General features: G+C 46.0%; 1 pseudogene; it reads right to left on the bottom strand.

The window, feature by feature from the left end:
* Positions 1–398: 398 nt before the first annotated feature.
* Positions 399–23,269, bottom strand: part of LOC121972235 — a 33,465-nt pseudogene continuing 10,594 nt past the window's right edge.

Below are 23,269 nucleotides of genomic sequence, written 5' to 3' on the forward strand. Positions count from 1 at the left end.
GACTGTTAGTCGGAGGATAAGTAAAAAACGAAAGCTCTGATCTGATTGATATCGTTGACAACCAAAGAAATTTGGATTATTTTTGAATTTTCATGGTGTAGAAAATTCAACAAGGCATGATATGAGATTTAAATATGAAAGGAAATGTTCAGGCATATACCTCCAAGTTGTCAAATTTCGAGCTTTTCTATCAAGTTGGATGTTTTCTAAAGCATTTGCTGCATGAATTACATCTTCTGATACTTCACCAACATTGTATTTCCATGCATAATCAGCCTTCCTAGACATGGGAATAGAGGACATTGACTTTTGATTTGGAAGCGCAAATGAGTAGAAGTCAGACATTGCTAAATTATAGCATGAAATATGAATATTTATTAGTTTTACCTGATGATTGATTAATATTTACCGGCCTGGTATTGCATAAACCGTTGAAAAGGAAAATCAATTAGGAAATTGTCCAAGCAAAAACTAACAAGGATAATCAGGAACTGAACCTGATCAATGCAGGAAAATCCTCCAAAAGCAGCAGGTGAGGAAGACCTTCGGACATTCCTGACTTCTAAATCAGATAGATGAATCATTATCTGGATCTAGTAATCTCCCACCAGCCAACCTATTTTGAGTCAAATTCTGTTCAACAAATGTCAAGGGCCAAGGAAACATATTTAAGGAATCTATAAGGGTGCGTTTGGTTTGTACCGTTTTCATTTTCATTTTCTGGAAAACGCGCGTTTTCTAGAAAACAGAAAATGATTTTTTGTCATTCTCTGTTTTTCTAGAAAACGATAGCCAATTTTTTAGAAAACGCGCGCGGAAAACACAAACCGAACACCGTTTTTCAAAAAACGCACGTTTTCCAGAAAATGAAAATGGAAAACGCGCATACCAAACGCCCCCTAAACAACTTATTTCTTATCTCTATTGGAGGTATGAAAATGCAAGAAAGAATAGGCACACACTAAAGGATCAGTATTTCCAAGAAACAACAGTCAAATAAAAGAGGAATTTGTGCATTTGGTTCATAATAATCATTCATCTATATCTACAAATGTAAATTGTCTACATGGAGTAAGAACTGCTGTCATATGTGTACCTCAAGGCATATTGTCCGATTAGAAAAAAAGGGTTTGAATTAACTTCATGAAAATTTAAACATAGCAATGCTTTGATTCTTTGCATGCAATTTTACAGATGGTTGAAATCACACAATATTTCCCTAGAACTTGGGATTTGACTAAAGGAATCTAATCCATTCATTGAAGTTTATGCAGGACTACAATGTTGTCATATTCAGATATTTTAAGTCACTTCTAGTTAATGCCCTATGGCTTTTACTTTCAATGCTAAAGGATTCAACTTATTCAGCACATGGAACACAATTTGCATCTGAGTGAGGAAAATAACATTGGATACATATTGTAAGGTGAGTGGGAATACTGTAAGAACAAAAATCATTATTTAAACCTAAATTCTGACTTTCCCTGGAACCAAGATAGGGAGTCAATCATAAGTAATAGTGTTGAACAACAAATTTTAAGAATTTAAAAGAATAGTAATGGAAAAAAGCAAGCTACAGTACTAAAATTTACATTCATTCAACATGAATTTTTGTTATACGGATAAACATTATGATCGCTAAAATGAAAACAAAGCAGAAACTACAAAAGGAACTACCAGTACTGTAACAGGTACAGTACCAAATTTTAATAAATCTATGCTCTAATCTAGCTTTCTTTTTATTAAAAAGATGTTCCATTTTGATTCATGTAGTAAATGTAAATGCAACAAAAATTACTCCAAGGTAACACAGTCTAGTTATGGAGAATGCATCGTCTTGATATGTTCAAGATTCAATATATGGTTAAGCAGGCAAAGTAATGAACATCAAATTGCATATCCAGAGGATAACAAAGTCAGAAATCTCACTTGAGATTACTTATATGTTGATTGCCTGATTTTTAAATATAGCAATCTGCTTTAACTCTGCTAGATTCATATAGTAAGACTAAGAAGAATAGTGTAGCACAAAATTGGATCAAATTGATACCTTATAAGTCTTTTTAAAAATCAAGTCTTTCAAATATTTGAAACTACCGAGTTTGGTTATTCAACATTGCTCTCCGTTTCTTTGGAAAAGGAATATGCACACTACCAATAAAATTATAAACTATACAGTTCTGCAATTATCACTAGCAGCATATATAGAATTGTGTATTTTTCTAATCAGCAAAAACAAGAGAAATAAACTCGATCACATAAGGGAATCAAGTCACAGAACCTCATATTTTAGATATCCTTCAAGAACATCTCATAGCAGTGGACCACTTTCACCATTTTTGTTTATTCTGGTATTAAAATCTCTCAATTCCTCTTTCCAAAAGTCTTTTGGCTGCCATAAGGGATAGGCATCAAGATAAAAAACTATACATTCTGTTCTAGCATATGAATCCCATGCAGAAGCAAGATGGAAAAGAAAAGCTAATGAGCTTACCAAATTACACTCAGGTAGATAAACTTTCAGGGTGTGACCTAACTGTCCCTTTCCAAGTATTCAGAAACTAATGCTGTTAGTAACCTTCCTGCAAGAAACACAATGCTAGTCTTACTGGAAGGAAATGGGCAATTTGCCATATCAAGGCCTTCACAATTGGTTTTTACCAAATGACGCCCTGATAATAATTATTATTTTTTGCCAAATCACATCCTTCATCAATAAAAATCGGCTTGTTTGATTTCCTTTGCATCTAAAATGTTCATTTTGAAGTCTCCCACATCTTAATAGTAGTCTAATTGACACAGAATGGTCCAGTAGGTTTCCAAATTAATTTGCAAGCTTGATTTTTACTAGAATTGTCTTGTTTGAATTTCTTTGCACCTTAAATTTTTATCTCGGAGTCCCTTGCATCACACACAGAGGGAGGGCATAATTTCGAAAAAAAAGCAGCATTTATTGAAAAAATTGCCTAAAGAAAAATACAATTCAAATGCAGTCTTCCTGTGCATAAATACCTAGAAAAATTCCTACAAATGTTGTATATGATAGGAGACTAAATAGATTGGGAGCAAAACTAGGAGAGTAGTTTTTATTCAATAGGAAAAAATAGAGGGATTTAAAAGTCAATCTAATAAAAATTTTCAAACTAAAAGTGAAAACTATTTGATCCTCAAGATGTTCCATTGCAGAATTCCAAAGACAAAATAACTTTAAAGTAGTTAACATAGAGAGATTCACTTGTAGAATATGAAACCCGAAGGAGAGGTTTGCAGTTGCTTTACCCAATCATTGCAGCTTCCTAATAAAGCAGGAGGTGTTGGTTGCTACTCGGAATATCGTATCGATTCTCCTGTACAAAAATTTTGTACAAGTCCTGAACCATTTCTAACAACCTATTGTGTTCTTTAGAAATTAAATTTGGAATCGCAAACAGAACTTAACATTATTGATTCCAAATTCAACTTATCTATTCTTAGAGATTTAGACTTGGATCTCAAACAATGTTTAACATTATTAATCCAAATCTACCTATGTTACAAATTTGATTAAATATTTATTTTAAAGTTCAGCTTCCAGGACAAACGTAGCGAGACACTAGGCCTTCTTGGGTATGAGATCATCCACCACTGCCTAGACAAAGCCTTACAAAGAAATTCAATATTTAATCTCCTTATAGTAACCATAGATTTAACCACTAAGAACAATCGAATCACAAGATCGAAAAGCAAAAGAAACACAAAATCGAAACATGAATTTGATAGCCTAGAATCGTTAGCCTCTTGTGTTTGGTATTTCAAAATCTAAACAAAAGGATGAATTAGTTATGATGTGGAAACTAATAACTAGTTATACCTTTTGTAGCTTATAGACCTCACGATCTTCTGTCGTATTCCTTTTCTTATCTCGGATGTCGTGTGGGCAACGATCTACCGAGACGAGAATCCACCCAAGCTTCCTTCTTCTCCAAACAAGTTTCGGCCACCAATAATTTTCAAGAGATGAAGAACTTTCGGCCACCAACCAAGCTCCAAGGGATGCTAAGAAATAAAGCCTCCTATCTCTCCTCCTTCCTCTAACAAGATCCGGCCACCAACCAAGCTCCTTGAGATGAAGATGTCGCCGGCCACACAAGGAAGAAGAATAGGAGAGGAAGAAGAAGAGAGGGAGGGTCGGCAACCACCAAGGAAGAGAGGAATAATAGAAGATATGTTGATGTAAGGTGAGGCACCTCTATCCTCTCTTTTATATTCCTTGGTCTTGGCAAATAAGAAAAGTTTTAATTAAAACTTCCTTATCTTCCTTGCCAATAAAAAGAAAATTTAATAAAAACTTCCTTTTATTCTTTCAATGGTCGGCCCCTACAGGTCCTCCTAATTAGGAAAGTTTTAAACACAAAATTAAAACTTCCTTATTTGTTTCCAGAAATTTTTAAAATAAAAATTTCTCTTTTAAAATTCCCTTCATGGTTGGTTATTAAAGGAAACTTTTATAAATTAAAATCTCTCTATTAAAACATGTGGATGATTACAAAAAGGAAAGTTTTCTCCAAAATTAAAATCTTCCTTTTAACTACAAATAAGGAAAGATATCAAATCTTTCTCTTAATCTTTTGTAGAAAAACTATAAAAGAAAAAATTTATAATTTTAAAACTCTCTTTTAAAATCATGAGGATGATTACAAAAAAGGAAAATTTTATCAAAAATTAAAATATTCCTTTTAACTACAAATAAGGAAAGATATCAAATTTTTCTCTTAATCTTTTGTAGAATGCTATAAAAGGAAATATTTAAATTTTAAACTCTCTTTTAAAACCATGGCTTCTACATAAGGAAAGATTTTAAAAATTAAAATCCCTTTTATTTTATTGTGGCCGGCCACCTAAGCTTGGGCTCCAACCTAGGCCGGCCACATCTTAATCCCATCCAAGGCTTGGTTTGGCCGACCCTTGCTTGGGCTCCAAGCTTAGCTTGGCTTGGCCGACCACCTAAGGATGGGTAAGAAGGTGGGTATGAGTGGGTATAAGACTTTATTGTTGGTGCAACCTTAGGTCAAGGTTGACCTGGTTGACCCGACTCGAGGTGACTTGACTCGAGTTGTATTTTGATGTTTGACTTGGGAAGATTGTTGGTGCAACCTTAGGTCAAGGTTGACCTGGTTGACCCGACTCGAGGTGACTTGACTCGAGTTGTATTTTGATGTTTGACTTGGGAAGATTGTCGGTGCAACCTTAGGTCAAGGTTGACCTAGTTGAGTTGCATGTTGATGTTTGACACTCGTGAGAGAGTTCTATTCTTGATATGGGACAAGAATAGATACTTGGGAAGATTGTTGGTGCAACCGTAGGTCAAGGTTGACCTGGTTGATCTGATTCGGGAAAAGTCCAAGCAGGGAGCTTGGCACTGGAAAAGTCCAAGTATGGAGACTTGGCACTGGAAAAGTCCAAGCAGGGAGCTTGGCACGCGAAAAGTCCAAGTATGGAGACTTGGCACGGGAAAAGTCCAAGTATGGAGACTTGGCACGGAGAAGTCCTGGTGAGTGAAGCCAGGCAGTGGGAAAGTCCTAACTGGGAGGTTAGGCAGTTGGAAAGTCCTGGTGAGTGAAGCCAGGCAGTGGGAAAGTCCTAACTGGGATGTTAGGCAGTTGGAAAGTCCTGGTGAGTGAAGCCAGGCAGTGAGAAAGTCCTAACTGGGATGTTAGGCAGTGTGGAAATCCTGGTGAGTGAAGCCAGGTGAAAGTCCTGGTAAGTGAAGCCGGGCAAGGGAAAATCCAGATGGATCGAGGGTGATCGGACATCTGGTGATGGGAAGTCCAAGTAGGTCATAGGAGTGACCCGATACTTGGTACGGAGAGAAAAGTCTAAGTGGGTCAAAGGGATTGACCGGACACTTAGCGGGGAGTCCTAGCAGGTCAAGGGAGTGACCGGATGCTAGGCGCAATGTACCAACAGGTCAAGATTGACCGGATGTTGGTTTGGACTTGGTTTGGGCGAAAACCATGAGCTGGATCGATCTGGTGATCGATCCAGTGATACCGAGAATATTCTGATCGGTCTGGTGACCGATCAGTAACACATCAGTAGCATACTGTGTGATAACTGATCGGTCTGGTGACCGATCAGGAGTCGATCAGAAGCCGAACAGGAGCGAGGCGCAAGAGGGGCTGATCGGTCAGGGGACCGATCAGCACAAAGCCTGATCGGTCCCCGGACCGATCAGGAGGTTTCCTGATCGGTCCATGGACCGATCAGGAGGTTCCCTGATCGGTCCATGGACCGATCAGGTCTGCAGACCGATCAGGGTTCTAGCCGTTGCGACGCAACGGCTAGTTTCTTCGTTGTTTCGCTGTTTCTTCTTCGCAGGTATAAAGGGGTCGAGGGCTGCTGCTGTATACCTCTCCTTCTTCCTTCTTTTCTCCCTTCTGCTGAAGATTTGTGGGCTGCGATAAGAGCTCTGTTGAGTTCTTCCGAAAGCTTCGCGTGAGCTTCCCGACTGGAACAGCTGCTGCTGTTAGGGTTTCTTGAAGCTGCTGCTTCATCTGGACTCCAGTCGACGAGAAAGCAAGATTGGTAGAGTGCTTGTGTATTCTTATTGTATTTCTTGCTTATTCTTTGTACTTGTACTCCTGTTTGCTGTTTGCTGTTGCAAATAAGTGTGGCGAGGTTTCTCCACCCAGAAGGAGTTTTTATTAGCCGGTTTTCCGGGGACTCATCCACCGACGGATTGATTGGGTTCGTCCACCTTACGGACACGCCGAGGAGTAGGAGCATCATCTCCGAACCTCGTACATAGCTGTGTTAAGGTTTGATATTCTTCCTTTTGTTTCTAGTTTATTTTTCCGCTGCGCTAACGAATTGTAGGAAGAAACGAGCGATTTGGGGCGGCTATTCACACCCCCCTCTCTAGCCGAGTACGAAGGATCCTAACAAGTGGTATCAGAGCGAGGTCGCTCTTCGCCGGATTAACACCCGAGGGAGCACAAGCTAGAGATGGATCAACTCGGAGAAGACATCACGATTCCACCCTTCTACGATCGCGACGACTTCGCGTTTTGGAAGGTAAGAATGAGATATTTTCTTATGACTAACCTTGAGAATTGGAGTTGTGTTCAATTAGGTTTTACTCCTCCATTGGATAAAGAAGGAGAACTTTTGGAGAAAAAGAAGTGGACAAAGGAGCAAGTCCACCAATCAACCGTCAACGATGAGGTATTGAAAATTTTTGAATTTTCTTTACCTAATGATGTTTTGTGTAGGATAGGTGGATACAACAATGCCAAGGAGTTGTGGAACAACTTGGCTAAGTTCCATGAGGAGAACTCCACTTCAAGCCATGAAGAGAAGTCAAGTGAGTCAAGTCGCTCACATCATGGAGGCATGGATTTAGAGGTTGAGGGTCACTCAACATCTAAGGATGAAGAGGAGGAGAATTCTTCTTCAAGTTTGGAGCAAGAAGAAGAAGCTTCTACCTCCGGAAGGGATGAAGGAGAGAGCGTTCAACCATCCTCAACCCTAGGTAACTCAAGCAATTTAATTTCTCGTAAATTACGTATAATGTGCTTTGAGTGTAGGGAGTATGGACATTACAAGAGTAAGTGTCCAAGGAGGGTTAGGAAGACTCCACCGGCGCCAAAGGTCAAGGAAGTCGGAGTCCCAACACGCAAGGGCAAGGAGCACGTGGTGTGCTTCCAATGCAAGCGAAGGGGACATTATCGGAGTCAATGTCCGAGGGGGAGGCAACCTCACAAGGACAAGAAGACGAGCACATCGATAGGGGGAGCTAAGGCAAACCCTAAGGTAACCTTTAAGGCTCATTATTGCAATACTAGTAAGATGCATGCTAGTAGTTTGATTGCAATTGACAATAATGATAAGCATGATAATTATAAAAATCGATACACATGCTTAGGTGCCAAACATGTGAGCCTAGATAAGGATAACACTAGGAAAGCCAACCCTAGGATCAACTCATCTAAGGTTAAGGATAACCTAGGTAGAAATCCCAAATCATCTAGACATATGCCTAGGAATACCTCAAAGAAAAATGATAAATTAAAGTTTGAGGTATTAGAGAAGGAGAATCAAGTCTTGAGGTCAAGACTTGATACTTTGGAAAAGGCTCTTAAGAACTTGGAGAAGTCATCTCTAGGGTTTAAGGGTCAAAAACCAATATCCAAGGACAAGAAAGGTTTGGGTCACAAACCTAAGTCCCAAGTGGTCAAGCCCACTTATCATAATGTTCCATTTGATTATGGAACAAAATCTAGGGCTAGGAAGACCATCACCAAGGTCACAAGGGGAGTCACCCCTAGAGTTGATCTTGATGAGTCCCAAATGACCAAGGCTTTAAAGCCTAGGAGGGTCATTAGGAGGGTTGCTAGGGAAGTCATCCCTAGTGAATATTTAGTGAACCCAATGAGCTCAAATAGGTATTGGGTTCCTAGGAGCGTGATTTCATCACGCTAGATGGATTAGAGTGTGCCAACCTTATTTGGATAGATAGTTAATCTATTCATAGCAAAAGGTGGCATTTGAGGAATTTTCAAGGTGTAATCAAGCCTTGAAAATGAAATGGAAAATTATTCCTAAGGTGATTAGGATGTGCCAATCTCAATTAAGGAGTTTTCTAGAGTCAATCTAATTGGCACATAGTGATCTAAAAATCTTTTGTATTTGATTTTAGGTCCATTACACTTAGGAATATAGAATTTATGGCAAAATGATCAAAATTATCAAAAATTGCAACTAAGACTAGAATTAGGTATTTTCTATACCTTTATATGCTATTTGCCATGTATTGTTTGCCATATGCCATGTCATGACATCATATTTATTTTATGATCATTTAAAATGTCATGATAATGCTTAGGTTAGTTATATGTCATGCCTTAGTTAAAGTTTCATACTTTATGCCATGACATCATGACATTGGCACATGTTATTATGTATGATATCATTTTATGCCATGTCATCATTTCTTGCATTAATGATCAATGAAATTGATTTAAGGATAAAAGCACATTTTGATATTGAGATCAAATTGGTGTTTAGAAAATGCATGAGAACTTAGTCTAAGTTGACCTTAACCCATATCTCACATCAAATTGACTTGAATGTGGTTTGATACATCTTAGATGTGTGTGAGATATTAGGATCATGAGTAAGGATCAAGGTGCATTGTCCTTGTACCTAGATGACCCTAATTCAAGAAATTAAGGATCATAGGGAAAGCTTGTGTACAAGTCATGTACATCTAGCCCTAAGATTATGGTCCTAAATTCAAATGGTTTTAAAAGTATTTTAAAATTGATTTGAAAAACCTTGATGAAGATTTCCTAGTGATAGCATTCATCATTGAACATTGTGATACAAAGTTGAGTTAAACTTGAACTATTTCAAAGTTTTTGAACTTTGTATCAAGATTGAAAAATGGAAGTTATTTTCATAGAAAACTATTTTTCCATGATAGTATATATTATGAGGAATGTATCCTCAAAATTTCACAATTTTTCGAATTTTCTGAAATTTTCTAGGAGTTTCTGAATTTCGGGAAGGAAATTTCAGAAATCTGCCTATCAGAGTCTGGATCGGTCTGGGGATCGATCCTGTGGACCGATCCAGTGAAGCATGGATCGGTCTGCAGACCGATCCAGTGAGATCCAGAAAGCGGGGATCGGTCTGGGGACCGATCAGTGCGTGCCAGTTTCTGATTTTCAGCTGTTGGTCTGAAATTTCAGCTGGAAGTTGGGTTTTGTGGATTTCTAAAGGTTTGGAACTCATAAAGACATTGTTGGTGCAATGGTCAAGGGGGAGTTAACCTTCAGGGGGAGTTTTACCTAATTGTCAAGGGGGAGTTGACTGTTGGGGGGAGTTTTTACTCCTTAAGACTTTTGAGAACTAGTGATATGGGATTATCACTAAGTTGATTGTTAAGTTTAGTATCAAGGGGGAAATTAAGAGTTTCAATGAAAGGTATAAGACTTTCATTAGGAAGAAACTCTTGACCTTGATACTCTCCTTTTTCTTTTTGATGTGTGTCAAAAAGGGGAGAGTGTTCATTGGAGAATTATTGGAGAACCCAAGTTAGGTTATCGGATTAACCTAAGCTAGGGAAAGAATGTCAAGGAATGTTCGAGGAAGAATATTGGAATTCTTTTTGATGTGTGTCAAAAAGGGGGAGAATTATTGGAGAACCCAAGTTAGGTTATCAGGTTAACCTAAGGGGAGAATGTCCAGAGAATGTTCAAGGAAAGAACATTGGACATTGGAAGATGGATGGAAAACTTAAGTTAGGTTATCGGGTTAACCTAACTTGATTATGGGTTTTGTCAAACATCAAAAAGGGGGAGATTGTTGGTGCAACCTTAGGTCAAGGTTGACCTGGTTGACCCGACTCGAGGTGACTTGACTCGAGTTGTATTTTGATGTTTGACTTGGGAAGATTGTTGGTGCAACCTTAGGTCAAGGTTGACCTGGTTGACCCGACTCGAGGTGACTTGACTCGAGTTGTATTTTGATGTTTGACTTGGGAAGATTGTCGGTGCAACCTTAGGTCAAGGTTGACCTAGTTGAGTTGCATGTTGATGTTTGACACTCGTGAGAGAGTTCTATTCTTGATATGGGACAAGAATAGATACTTGGGAAGATTGTTGGTGCAACCGTAGGTCAAGGTTGACCTGGTTGATCTGATTCGGGAAAAGTCCAAGCAGGGAGCTTGGCACTGGAAAATTCCAAGTATGGAGACTTGGCACTGGAAAAGTCCAAGCAGGGAGCTTGGCACGCGAAAAGTCCAAGTATGGAGACTTGGCACGGAAAAGTCCAAGTATGGAGACTTGGCACGGAGAAGTCTGAGTGAAGCCAGGCGGTGGGAAAGTCCTAACCGGGAGGTTAGGCGGTTGGAAAGTCCCGTGAGTGAAGCTGGGAAGTCCTAACTGGATGTTAGGCATTGGAAAGTCCCGTGAGTGAAGCCAAGCAGTCCTGGTGAGGGAAGTTAGGCGGTTTGGAAATCTGGTGAGTGAAGCGGTGAAAGTCCCGTAAGTGAAGCCGGGCAAGGAAAATCCAGATGGATCGAGGTGATCGGACATCGGTGATGGGAAGTCCAAGTAGGTCATAGGAGTGACCCGATACTTGACGGAGAGAAAGTCTAAGTGGGTCAAAGGTTGACCGGACACTTAGCGGGAGTCCTAGCAGGTCAAGGGAGTGACCGGATGCTAGGCGCAATGTACCAACAGTCAAGATTGACCGGATGTTGGTTGGACTTGGTTTGGGCGAAAACCATGAGTCGGATCGATCCGTGATCGATCCGGATACCGAGAATATTCGATCGGCGGTGACCGATCGATAACATCGAGCATCTCGTGTGTTAACTGATCGATCGGTGACCGATCGAGTCGATCGGCCGAATAGGATCGAGGCGCAGAGGGGCTGATCGGTCCGGGGACCGATCGACCTGATCGGTCCCGGACCGATCAGAGGTTCTGATCGGTCCATGGACCGATCGGGGATGGAACAGCGAAGGCTTCTTTCCTGATCGGTCTGCAGACCGATCAGGATGTTGCCTGATCGGTCCACAGACCGATCAGGGTTCTAGCCGTTGCGACGCAACGGCTAGTTTCTTCGTTGTTTCGCTGTTTCTTCTTCGCAGGTATAAAGGGGTCGAGGGCTGCTGCTGTATACCTCTCCTTCTTCCTTCTTTTCTTCCTTCTGCTGAAGATTTGTGGGCTGCGATAAGAGCTCTGTTGAGTTCTTCCGAAAGCTTCGCGTGAGCTTCCCCGACTGGAACAGCTGCTGCTGTTAGGGTTTCTTGAAGCTGCTGCTTCATCTGGACTCCAGTCGACGAGAAAGCAAGATTGGTAGAGTGCTTGTGTATTCTTATTGTATTTCTTGCTTATTCTTTGTACTTGTACTCTTGTTTGCTGTTTGCTGTTGCAAATAAGTGTGGCGAGGTTTCTCCACCCAGAAGGAGTTTTTATTAGCCGGTTTTCCGGGGACTCATCCACCGACGGATTGATTGGGTTCGTCCACCTTACGGACACGCCGAGGAGTAGGAGCATCATCTCCGAACCTCGTACATAGCTGTGTTAAGGTTTGATATTCTTCCTTTTGTTTCTAGTTTATTTTTCCGCTGCGCTAACGAATTGTAGGAAGAAACGAGCGATTTGGGGCGGCTATTCACACCCCCCTCTCTAGCCGAGTACGAAGGATCCTAACATTTATAAATAAGAGGCTACGACAGGGACTGAGAGGTGGAATTGGTTTTGGTCTCTCGATGAACTTGAGCTTCCCGTGTTCGCCCCGAACACCCAACTCTAGTTCATCTCATTCCACTAAAGAGTTATTATTGCACTACCGCACTAATCCCATATTATTATATGGGCTCCTTCTTATCATGAGTGTGTTAGTCTCCCTGTGTTTAAGATATTGAATGCCTCCTAATTAAATGAGTTACTGACAACTCACTTTAATTAATATCTAGTTCCAAGAGTAGTACCACTCAACTTTATCGTCATGTCGGACTAAGTCCACCTGCAGGGTTTACATGACAATCCTTATGAGCTCCTCAAGGGGACATCATCAACCTAGATTACTAGAACACAGTTTCATTCTATAATCAACAATACACCATATAAATAATATCATTTCCCAACTTATCGGGCCTATTGATTTATCGAGCTAAATCACACCCTTTGATAAATTAAAGAAATAAATATTAAGTATATGTGCTTGTTATTATATCATGATTAAAAGCACACACTTCCATAATAACAGAGGTATTGTTCTTTTATATAGTCAGTATAAAAAGAAACTACCTCAAATGGTCTACTCAATATACTCAGAGTGTACTAGTGTAATTTTATAGTCAAGATAAACTAATACTAATACTAATACTATGACTATTCCAATGATTTTTTCCTATTCATCTTAGTCGTGAGCAACTGTTTATAATTTATAAGGAACTGATAACATGATCTTCTGTGTGTGACACCACACACCATGTTATCTACAATATAAATTAATTGAACAACTATGCTTAGCATATAAATGTAGATATTTGACCAATGTGATTCTTTACAAAAAGCTAAGCTTTTAGTATACACTCTAACAATCTCTCACATATACTAAAAGACTATGCTGTCATAAACGCTGCTGATCCTGTCCGAGCGCTGAGTCGACGGACGCTGGGGACGTGGCACGCTCCGCTGTCTCCGACTGGTGGTGTAGCTCTCCGACGAACCTGCAAAGAAGCCGAGCCGGGAGGGGTTTCCCGGCGACGACCCTCCGACGCTCAAGTCAGGCAACAAGAGAAGCAGCGTAATGTGGCTACAGTAGAGATGTGCTCATACCTTCGTCGACGTCTGGGGGTCCTTATATAGGACCCCGGGGAAACGCGAGCACGCTTCCCGATGTGTGCACACTTTCCGATGCGTGCATGCTTCCCCAAACATACCTTAACAAGCCTGTGTCAGAAAAGTACCTCTGGCTCCATTCCGTAATCGTCCGAGCATATCCCGGATGTGACGGTGGAAGCTTCCACCGTATGATCCTGTGTACGGCTCGGCCGCCAACTCTGCTGCTTGTCGGCGGCAGGTGTCTCGAGGATGATGTTATCCTCTATCTCCTTTGTCCTCTTGCGTTCCCTGTCTGTTCCCGGGCCGAGCGGGTAGGCTGCTCGGCATGCGTATTACTTCTGTCGCCGGTTATAGGTATCGGTCCGACCGGGATAACTCCCGGTCGTATGCTCGGATGAGATTGCTCCTGCCTCTTTTGCCTGGTGCTCCGATCGAACGGACATCTCGCTCGACCTTAAAACCTTTTTACCTGAGCATTGTAAACTCGACCCCCAGTCGGGTTGTCTTCATTCGGTTTAGGGGATTCACGGCCAGTCGACCTACATAGCCCGAACGGTCGGCCCGCTTCGTCCGGTCGGCCAGTCTCAGGGTTGAATCTCTTGACCTTTTACCTCCACGTGTCGTTGACCTTCCGCCAACGAGGATCCCCCGTCCTTATCACGGGATCACATGCCTTCCTTTCAAGTCTAGTCGAAGGAGGCGTTAAGTCCGACTGACTGGACCGCCGATCAGCCTGTGTGATACCACCCTTCCACTCGGGAATAATCCTCAAAACGGTCGCTCGGCCACTTTTGAGCGCTGGCTTTGCTGCCGTGTCGATGGTCCTCGCTGACGTCCTTCGGATCTCCTCAGGATTTGTGCAAATCTTCTCCATTAAGACCGAGCACGCGCGCTGTGCGCCGTAATGGCGCTTATTAAATGCGCCCTTATGACATGATGCCACGTGGCGCCTCTGCTGACGTCATTGTACGGTTTGGCAATGCGTCCGATGGGACATCGGCGTTTTGAAATGAACGGCCCGATGGAGACCTCAGTTCCTGTGACCTGCATCGGACGGTCGAGGTCGATCGGGCTCGACCTTATAAAGCCGTCACCTTCCTCTCCCGTCACACCTTTGCCTTCGCATGTTCCGCCGCCTTCCTTTGGTGCTTCAGCATTCCGGCGACTCCGCCTCACTGTTTTCCGACAATTCCCCGCCGTCTTCCCTCAATCCCCAGCCCCTTTGTAAGGTTCCTCCGCCTTTCCTTTCTGTTTTCTTCGTCTTTTTTGTCAAGTTCTCGTCTTCTAGTCGCTGTCCCTTTCATCTTCTCCTTGCCTTGTGTCATTTCCTATTTTCTTGGCCTTTGCTTTCTTGCCCGATCGGATAATGGCCAGTTCATCCCGAACCGTAGATCTGGGCTTTAGGTCCTTGGTATACTACCATGGAGTCTCGCTTCGACTAGCGTGATGCCGAGGCTTTGCTTGATGGTTTTGACGTTCCGTCTGACCTCGAACTTATTCTACCCTTACCAACCGCTCGGCCTCACAAACGGCCGAGTGGAGCCATCTGTTTTTTCCGCGACCAATTCACAGCCGGTCTGCGGTTTCCTCTTCACCCCTTCTTCGCCGATGTTTGCAACTTCTTTGGTCTTCCGCTCGCCCAACTAGTTCCCAACACTTTCCGCCTTTTGTGTGGAGTGGTTGTACTGTTCAAGATACACCGCATCCCTCTCTGAATGGAAATTTTTTACTATTTTTATTATCCCAAGCAGTTCGAGCTGGGTACCTATTTATTCCAGGCTTGGCCCGGTCTAGTCTTCTTTGATAAACTTCCTTCCTCCAATAAACACTGGAAGGAGTACTACTTCTATCTCCGTCTCCCCGAGCGGGCTCCCTTCCGAACCAAATGGCAGGTTGGACCGCCTACCTCTCCCGAGCTAAAAAGATACAAGACCCGACCGGGCTATCTCGAGGCTGCGAATCTGCTTGCCGGTCTGAAGCTCGATATCAACAAGCTTCTGCCTGAAGGCGTGCTGTATATATTCGGCCTGAGTCCGAGCCGCACTCCAATTCCGAGCAGCTTCGATAAGCATTTCACTTGCACAAATACTTTGAGTGCTAACTGATTTTTTTTCTTTTTTCCTTTGCAGCAAATATCGTCATGGAGTCTGTGATGCTCGGGATTTTGAAGAGGAAAGCCGAGGCGCTTGAGGCGGCAGCCGCCAAAGAGATGGAGCGACTGGGCATCACTCCGGTCGGCTCTCACGAGGGTGAGAGCGAGACACATGCGGAAGAGTCAGCCGCTCAGGCCTCCCCCATGGAGGTGACGGGAGGCAATACTTCAAACAGGGAGCTAGCCGTGCAAGAGGAAGGCTCCGGTCAGGAAGACGAGCAGCCACTTAGGCAAAAGAGGCGCCGGACGGATACACCTTTGCGATCGACTACTTCTGCTGTTCGCGTATCCGAGCGGGCGGGGTCCGATTCTCGTGGGAAAACTCCAATGGTGGAGGCATTATCCTCCGATCGGACTCCGTCTCAACTAAACTTGCCCGCCAACCCTATTGAGGCTGTGTCGGTCAGCGCTCTTCCACCTGCCCCCAGCTGGGTCCAGCGTTCGGTTATTTTGTCCAAATTCTTCGCCCCGACCTTTGCTCCTTCTGCATCTGCTCACACGTCTCCCGGTCGGAGCCGCACAATCAGGGCCACCCTGCATCTTCCCACTGAGGAACTTTTGCCCGAGTCTGATCTACCGACTGCGCCCGAGCATATGATCACCATGAAGGGGCCTCTCGCCGAGATGTGGGCCGATGCTCGGGCCCGAGTCATGATGATTCCGCTCGGCAAATTGGCCAACAGCCATATGCAGCAGGCCACTGGGGTGAGTGCATTTTCCTCCGAAGTTCTTTACGTCCTCTTTCCGATTGGCTATCAATATTCATGTTTATGTCAGAGATGGGTAGAGGAGATTGCTGTCTCCAATCGGCTGCCCATGGTGGACGAAGAGCTGAAGAGGCTAAAGAGTTCTGGCGGCACCCCCTCCTAGGGTCCCTCATATGCCGAGCTGCAGAAAGAGCTCAAAAAGACCCAAGATTTATTGGAGGCGGAGCGAAAGAAGACGGTCGACCAGGCCCATACTCTGGCTGAACTCGAAAGACAGGTCAAGACACTTGACCAGAAAATAAGCCTAGCCCCCGATCGGAAGAAAACGGCCATCGCCAATCTGGAGAAGAAAAACGTCGAGGCGCGGGGCCTGCAACAACGAGTTAAGGAGTTGGTGGAGCAGCTGGACGGCGAGAAGGCGAGCCGCTCGGGTGAAGCGATCAAACATAAGGACGAACTGAAGAACTTGCAGGAAGCTCTTGAAGCTTCCCAAGCTGTCTTCAAGGAGTATCAAGAGGTCGAGCTAGGCCGGGTCGCAGCACTGAAGCAGCAGCACATCCACTCGATCGAATTTTCTGAGAAGGTCTGCGAGCGGATGTATACTGCCTTTGAGTTGGCCATTACCGCCACGACTGACTACATGAAGTCTAACGGTCAGCTTCCCGACTCCACAACCATCCCGGCTGAAGACTACATGGCGCTCCTCTCTTCCATCCCGAAGACCGTTTATGATTTCATCGAGTAGTGTTTTTTGTAACCCTTCCGATCGGCTCTAAGAGCCTGAATTTTAATGAAGATATGCCGTCTTTTTATTAGCTTACTTTTTTTTTTTGTCAATACTTGTGTCTTTCGATCGGAGCGCGCACTACCGCCGTTCGCACTCCCCCTCTTTCCTCTCGTTAATCGTTTCTCGTCTTGCTTTGCTTTCCCAAGAAATTTTTCATGAAGTATTCCCTGTAACTAGGCCGCTCGCCTAAACACCCCCACTTCTTTAAATGGAATTCCCGCTAGGTGTTCGCGAAGTACCTTTGGTAACTTGGCTGATCGGCCGCTCGACTCACAGGTCGACCTTTTTATTATTTTCTTCCGACCGGAGGGTTTATAGTCGCCGGTTTGACTCTAGGTTTTAATGTCGGAGCTCGACGGTCTTCAAGCCGGGGGTTTATAGTCGCCGGTCCGACTCTAGAGTTTAACGTTGCCGCTCGACGGTCTTCAAGCCGGGGGGTTTATAGTCGCCGGTCCGACTCTAGAGTTTAACGTCGCCGCTCGACGGTCTTCAAGCCGGGGGGTTTATAGTCGCCGGCCCGACTCTAGAGTTTAATGTCGCCGCTCGACGGTCTTCAACGATGAGCTTATAGCTCGGATAATATACGCCCGGTCGAACGACACGGGGTCTTCATCGTTGAGCATTTGGCTCGGATAATACACGCCCGGTCGAACGACACGGGGTCTTCACCATCGAGCATTTGGCTCGGATAATACACACCCGGCCGAACGGCACGGGGTCTTCGCCATCGAGCATTTGGCTCGGATAATACATGCCCGGCCGAACGACACGGGGTCTTCACCGTCGAGCATTTGGCTCAGATAATACACGTCCGACCGAACGGCACGGGGTCTTCACCGTCGAGCATTTGGCTCGGATAATACATGCCCGACCGAACGACACGGGGTCTTCACCGTCGAGCATTTGGCTCGGATAATATATGCCCGGCCGAATGGCACGGGGTCTTCGCCATCGAGCATTTGACTCGGATAATACACGCCCGATTGAATGGCACGGGGTCTTTACCATCGAGCATTTGGCTAGGATAATATACGCCCGGTCGAACGACACGGGGTCTTCACCATGCCTTTATACAACTATCCGCCAGGCGCAAAATGTTCATGCCTTTGCTTTGTTCTTATAACTTTCATTCCTGCAGCCAAAAGATACATCCGAACAGAATAATCATGAAAATATATTACATCGACGCACCTTTCATCCGGCCCGATAGGGCTAGAGATGGTTTGCGCTCCATGGCCTATCCAGCCACCGTCCATCCTCATCCTCCAAGTAGTAGGCTCCAGATCGGAGCTTCTCGACGACCTTGAAGGGTCCCGCCCAAGGAGCCTCCAACTTGCCCACGTCACCGACCGGCTTCACTTTCTTCCAAACCAAGTCTCCCACCTGGAATGCTCGAGGAATCACGCGGCGGTTGTAGTTCTGCTTCATTCTTTGCCTGTAGGCCATCAGCCGGACGGACGCTTTGGCTCGCTCCTCGTCGATCAAGTCCAATTCTATCTGCCTCCGCTCTGAATTATCTTCATCGTAGTTCTTCATCCAGACGGACTCCACGTCGACTTCGACTGGGACGACCGCCTCGCCTTCATACACAAGGTGGAACGGTGTTACTCCCGTTCCCTCCTTTGGGGTCGTGCGGATGGCCCATAAGACTCTCGGCAGCTCATCCACCTAGCTTCCTCCCATGTGGTCGAGCCGAGCCCGAAGAATTCGGAGTATCTACCGATTGGCTACCTCGGCTTGACCATTGGTTTGGGGGTATGCCACAGACGTGAAGTGCTGCTCAATGTCATATCCCTTGCACCATTTCTCGAGCTGATTTCCAACAAACTGTCATCCATTGTCCGACACGAGCCGACGCGGAATGCCGAACCGACAGATGATGTTTTGCCAGATGAATTTCTTGACCATGCGCTCAGTTATCCTGGCCAATGGTTCAGCCTCCACCCACTTAGAGAAGTAATCTACTGCCACCAATAGAAATTTTCGTTGTCCGGTCGCCATAGGAAAGGGTCCTACGATGTCCATGCCCCACTGGTCGAACGGGCAAGACACTGTGGACGCTTTCATTTCTTTCATCGGCTTATGTGAGAAGCTGTGGTACTTCTGATAGGAAAGACACGTTGCGATGGTCCGAGCGGCGTCCTCGTGTAGCATTGGCCAGAAGTATCCGGCCAGTAGGATCTTCCTAGCCAAAGACCGGCCGCTCGGATGGCCTTCGCAAGATCCTTGGTGCACTTCCTGGAGAATGTACTCGGCGTCTTCCGAACTGACACACTTCAGCAGAGGTCGGGAGAACACCTTTTTGTAAAGTTGATCCCCGATGAGCGTGAACCGGTCGGCTCTCCCCCTCAGTAGCTGGGCTTCCGCCCGATCGGATGGCGTGGCACCCGAGCGCAGAAACTCCGTGATGGTTGTTCTCCAATCGCTTGGGAAGGTGAGGCCATCCATCTGATCCACATGCGCTACTAGAGATACTTGCTCGATTGGTTGCTGGATGACGACCGACGATATTGAGCTCGCGAGTTTGGCTAACTCATCTGCCGCCTGGTTCTCCGCTCGGGGTATCTTCAGGCAAACTACCTCGGTGAAGCCGGTCTTGAGTTTTTCAAAGGCGTCCGCGTACAACTTGAGTCTTGCATTGTTTATCTCGAAGGCACCCCTGACTTGTTGAGCGGCTAGTTGGGAATCTGAGTGAATCACCACCCGACTGGCTCCAACATGCCGTGCGGCCTGCAATCCGGCTATGAGGGCTTCGTACTCTGCCTCATTATTTGTTGCCCGATAGTCCAGCCAGACGGACAAATGCATCCGCTCTCCCTGAGGCGAAAGTAGCAGGATCCCAATTCCGCTTCCGAGTCGAGTGGACGATCCGTCCACATATATTTTCCATGTAGCTTCGGGCTTGAGCTTTTGTACCTCGGTCATGAAATCTGCCAAGGACCGTGCTTTGATCGCCGTGTGAGGTTGATATTGGATGTCAAATTCGCTTAACTCCGTCGTTCACTTGATGAGCCGTCCGGATGCTTCAGGGTTCAGGAGTACTCTTACTAGCGGGCTATTCGTCATCACGATAATGGCGTGCGCCAAAAAGTAAGGGCGCAACCTCCGAGCGGCAAGGACCAGGGCGAAAGCCAACTTCTCGAGACCGGTATAGCGAGACTCAGCATCCTTTAAGATATGGCTCAAAAAGTACACTGGCTGTTTCTCTCCGCTCGGCCTTACTAATGCTGAGCCCACAGCATGCTCAGTTGAAGATAAATAAATGCGAAGCGGCTCACCTACGACTAGTTTCGCCAACACGGGTAAGGAATTCAAATAAGTATTTAATTCCTCGAATGCCCGATCACACTCTTCGTCCCATTGAAACTTGGTGGCTTTACAGAGAATCTTAAAAAATGGCAAGCTCCGGTCGGCGGTCTTGGAGATAATCCTTGACAACGCCGTTATCCGACCGGTGAGACGCTGTACCTCTCGGAGATTTCTGGGAGGCGACATGTCCTGCAATGCCTTTATCTTGCTGGGGTTCGCCTCTATGCCCCGCTCGATCACAATGTAATCCAGGAAGCGCCCGCCTTTTGCTCCGAACAGGCACTTCTGAGGGTTAAGTTTGACGCCATATCTTCTCAATGTTTGGAAGGTCTCTTCCATGTCCACGTAGAGATCGGCCGCTCGGAAGGACTTGATAAGTATGTCGTCCACGTACACTTCCAAGTTGCGTCCGATTTGCTCCCTGAAGACCTTGTTCATCAGATGCTGATAGGTGGCTCCTGCGTTCTTCAGCCCGAACGACATTACATTGTAGCAATAGGTACCATCCGCCGTGACGAAGCTGACCTTCTCCTGGTCTTCTTGGGCGAGCGGCACTTGATGGTAGCCTTGGTATGCATCCAGCATGCATATCAGCTCGCACCCGGCCGTGGAGTCCACCAGCTGATCGATCCGGGGAAGGGGGTAGAAGTCCTTCGGGCATGCCTTGTTCAAGTCCCGTAAATCGATGCAGACTCTTTACTTGTTGCCCGGCTTGGAAACCAGGACCACATTTGCAAGCCAACTCGGGAATTGTACTTCCCTTATATGGCCGGCCTCCAGAAGCTTTTCAACCTCCGCCCGGATGATTACATTTTGCTCCGCGCTGAAGTCCCTCTTTCTTTGCTTCACCGGCCGAGCGTCCGGCCGGACGTGAAGTTCATGCTGTGCCACGCTTGGCGAGACCCCTGGCAGCTCATGGGTCGACCAAGCGAAGACGTCGCAGTTCCGTTGCAGGCATTTGATTAGCTTCTCCTTCTACTTCTCCTCCAGATCGGATGCTATAAAGGTGGTGGCCTTCGGCCGGGAAGAGTCAATCTGCACCTCCTCTTTCTCTTCATAAACCAAAGAAGGAGGTTTCTCGGTTATAGTATTTACCTCGAGTCGCGGCACCTTCCGAGCGGATTTGGATTCGGTTCAGACCATCTCCACATAGCATCTCCGAGCCGCTAGTTGATCTCCCCGCACCTCCCCTACTTGATCTTCCACTGAGAACTTAATCTTCTGGCAGAAGGTAGAGATGACCGCCCGGAACTCGTTGAGCGCTGGTCGTCCCAAGATAACGTTGTACGCCGAAGGAGCATCAACCACGATGAAGCTTGTGGTCCTCGTCCTTCTGAGCGGCTCCTCTCCCAGCGATATAGCCAGCCGGACTTGGCCAACCGACAAGACTTAGTTTCCCGTGAATCCGTAGATGGGGGTCGTCATTGGCAATAGTTCAGCTCGGTCGATTTACAATTGGTCGAAGGCCTTCTTGAATATTATGTTGACCGAGCTGCCTGTGTCAATGAAAATGCGGTGAATAGTATAATTGGCTATTACCGCTCGAATGATCAGGGCGTCATCGTGAGGGACTTCAACTCCTTCGAGGTCCCTAGGCCCGCAGCTGATCTCAGGTCCGCTCGTCCTTTCCTGGCTGCAGTCGACCACGTGGATCCTCAACTGTCGTGCGTGTGCCTTTCTGGCTCTATTGGAATCTTTGCCAGTCGAGCCTTCGGCGATGATGTTGATCTCTCCCTGAGATGCGTTGCCCCTATTTTCCTCCTCCCGAGCGGAAGGTCGAGGTTGTTCGTGTGATGCTCGATGGTGAGCTACGGGCTGCTGACGATGCTGCCTCTCGGGGGATCTCCTTTCTATCCTTTGAATGGGGCTCCGTTGTCGGTGTTGCCGGTCTGGTGAAGGCGATCGACGACGGTAACTCCTCGGTGCGGGATGAGCGATGGGGGGGAGGCTCCGACAGTCGCAGGTGTTATGAGTAGCCGACTGATGGAGTGAACAAAACATCGGGGTCCATACCCTCCCGTGGGTTTGGGCCGATCAGCCGCGACTTGATGGACGGCGAGCGGCCGAGTGTGCTGATGAGGACGGGCGGCTTCAGCTCTCGGTCCTCTGGGTGGCTGGTGACTGATGGGCTGCTTCCGCTCGGCAGGAGCTGGTTGGTCACTCTGGGCTTCTTTTCTTCTCGCCGCCTGGGCTTCGTCCACATTGATTTATTCGTTGGCTTTATGCAGCATGTGGTCGTAGTCTCGGGACGACTTCCAGATGAGCGAGCGGAAGAAGTCACCGTCCACGAGCCCTTGCGTGAACGCGTTTACCATTGTTTCCGAGGTGACCGTTGGAATGTCCATGGCCACCTGGTTGAAGCACTGAATGTACGCTCGGAGAGGCTCCCTCGCGCCTTGCTTGATGGCAAACAGGTTGACGCTTGTCTTCTGGTGGTGCCTGCTGCTTGCAAAATGATGGAGGAACGCCGTTCGGAATTCCTTAAAACTTGTGATGGAGCCGTCCGACAGTCTTCGAAACCACCGATGCGCCGATCCCGAAAGCGTGGTGAGGAACACTCGGCATTTTACACCATCTGTGTACTGATGTAGAGTGGCGGTACTGTCGAACTTACCCAGGTGGTCGTCTTGGTCGGTTGTCCCGTTGTACTCCCCGATCACAGGGGGCACATAATGCCTCGGCAGTGGATCGCGAAGAATGTCATCTGAGAACTGCCGATTGGTCCGCTCGGGAGACGCGTCCGATCGGGGAGCCTTTCCTTTTCTGACGTCCCGGATGGGTGCTTCGTCCGATGAAGATCCCTTGTCTTAGTTAGCTTGTGCTACCTCCAAGGGCGTATGGAACAGAGCCCGATGAAAAGGTATCGGGGCGAGCAGCGCCCCCATCTGAGTGCCGACCGACCCCTTGTTTTGCCCCTATATTGAGAGCTGCTCCTGCCCGTCTTCGGGGGGCGCTCGGCCCTCCGAGGCTG

Source organism: Zingiber officinale, chromosome 4A (assembly GCF_018446385.1).
Source record: "Zingiber officinale cultivar Zhangliang chromosome 4A, Zo_v1.1, whole genome shotgun sequence".
In the NCBI taxonomy this organism is placed as follows: Eukaryota; Viridiplantae; Streptophyta; class Magnoliopsida; order Zingiberales; family Zingiberaceae; genus Zingiber; species Zingiber officinale.